Below are 2,215 nucleotides of genomic sequence, written 5' to 3' on the forward strand. Positions count from 1 at the left end.
CCTTAAGCTATTCTATGTCCCTTCCTTGCCTTTGTTGCTCCTCCCTCATTGCTCTTTGATCTTCTCTTATTTCATGGAGAATGATGGAGTGCTCATGATGTTCCACCTTTAATTGTTCCACATTGTAGCTAAAATCTTCTAGGGAAGTGTTGAGTTGTTCCCAATAGTTGTTGGGAGGAAAGTGCATCCCTTGAGGCATCTCAGGGATTTCTTGATGATGAGCTTCCTCATGCATCTCTTGAGATCCGTGGAGGGTCTCTCTTGCTTGCTCCATCCTCTTCTTGGTGATGGGCTTATCCTCTTCAATGCGGATGTCTCCTTCTATGATAACTCCAGCTAAGTAACATAGATGGCAAATAAGATGAGGAAAAGCTAGCTTTGCCATGGTGGAGGACTTTTCGGCTATTTTGTAGAATTCATGGGAGATGACTTCATGAACTTCTACTTCCTCTCCAATCATGATGCTATGAATCATGATGGCCCGATCCACAGTAACTTCAGATTGGTTGCTAGTAGGGATGATGGAGCGTTGAATGAACTCTAACCACCCTCTAGCCACAGGCTTGAGGTCCAGTTTTCTTAGTTGAACCAGCTTGCCTTTGGAGTCTCTTTTCCATTGAGCTCCTTCCACACATATGTCCATAAGGACTTGGTCCAATCTTTGATTAAAGTTGACCCTTCTAGTGTAAGGGCGTTCATCTCCTTGCATCATGGGCAAGTGGAATGTCAACCTCACATTTTCCGGACTAAAATCTAAGTATTTCCCCCAAACCATTGTGAGATAATTCTTTGGACTCAAATTCACACTTTGATCATGGTTCCTAGTGATCCATGCATTGGCATAGAACTCTTGAACCATTAAGATTCTGACTTGTTGCATGGGGTTGGTTAGGACTTCCTAACCTCTTCTTCGGATTTCATGTCGGATCTCCGGATACTCATTTTTCTTGAGTTTGAAAGGGACCTCAGGGATCACCTTCTTCTTTGCCACAACATCATAGAAGTGGTCTTGATGGCTTTTGGAGATGAATCTTTCCATCTCCCATGACTCGGAGGTGGAAGCTTTTGTCTTCCCTTTCCCTTTTCTAGAGGATACTCCGGCCTTAGGTGCCATTGATGGTAATGGAAAAACAAAAAGATTATGCTTTGACCACACTAAACTTAAAATATTGCTCGCCCTCGAGAAAGAGAAGAAAGAAGAGAAGAAGAAGAAGACGAAAATATGAAGGAGAGTGAGGGAAGGTGTTTCGGTCAAGGTGTAGAAGAGGGGGTTTGTGTTGTGTGAAAATGAAGTAGAATGGAAGGGTATATATAGGGAGGGGAGTGGGTGTAGTTTCAGTCATTTAGGGTAGGTTTGGGTGGGAAAGATTTTTGAATTTTGAAGGTGGGTGGGGTTTATGGGGAAGAGTGGATGGATGTGAGTGATGAAGGGGGTAATTGGGAAGAGAGGTTGAGGTGATTGGTGAAGGGTTTTTAGGGAAGTGTGTTTATTAGAAAGAGAGAATGAATGTTGAGAAGAGGGGAGAATATGTTAGGTGGGGTCCTGTGGGGTCCACAGATCCTGAGATGATCCTGTGGGGTCCACAGATCCTGAGGTGTCAAGGATTTACATCCCTGCACCAATTAGGCATGTAAAATGCCTTTGCACACCATTCTGGCGTTTAAACGCCGAAGTGATGCACACTCTGGGCGTTCAATGCCCATGTGTAGCATGTTTCTGGCGTTGAACGCCAGTTCCATGCTTGTTACTGGCGTTCAGCGCCAGCTTTCCTCAAGGCATATTTCTGGCGTTCAAACGCCAGGATGTTGCTTGTTTCTAGCGTTCAACGCCAGAAACATGCTCTGTTCTGGCGTTGAACGCCAGCCAGATGCACCTTACTGGCGTTTAAACGCCAGTAAATCCTTCCTCCAGGGTGTGATTTTTCTTCTGCAATTTTTGATTCTATTTTTAATTTTAGTATTTTTTTCGCGACTCCACATGATCATGAACCTAATAAAAACACAAAATAACAATAAAATAAAATTAAAATTAGATATATAAAAATTGGGTTGCCTCCCAACAAGCGCTTCGTTAGTGTCATTAGCTTGACAGTGGGTTCTCATGGAGCCTCACAGATATTCAGAGCATGATGAGGGCCTCCCAACACCAAACTTAGAGTTTGAATGAGGGGGCTTCTCAACACCAAACTTAGAGTTTGGTTGTGGCCTCCCAACA

Source organism: Arachis duranensis, chromosome 9 (assembly GCF_000817695.3).
Source record: "Arachis duranensis cultivar V14167 chromosome 9, aradu.V14167.gnm2.J7QH, whole genome shotgun sequence".
Lineage (NCBI taxonomy): Eukaryota > Viridiplantae > Streptophyta > Magnoliopsida > Fabales > Fabaceae > Arachis > Arachis duranensis.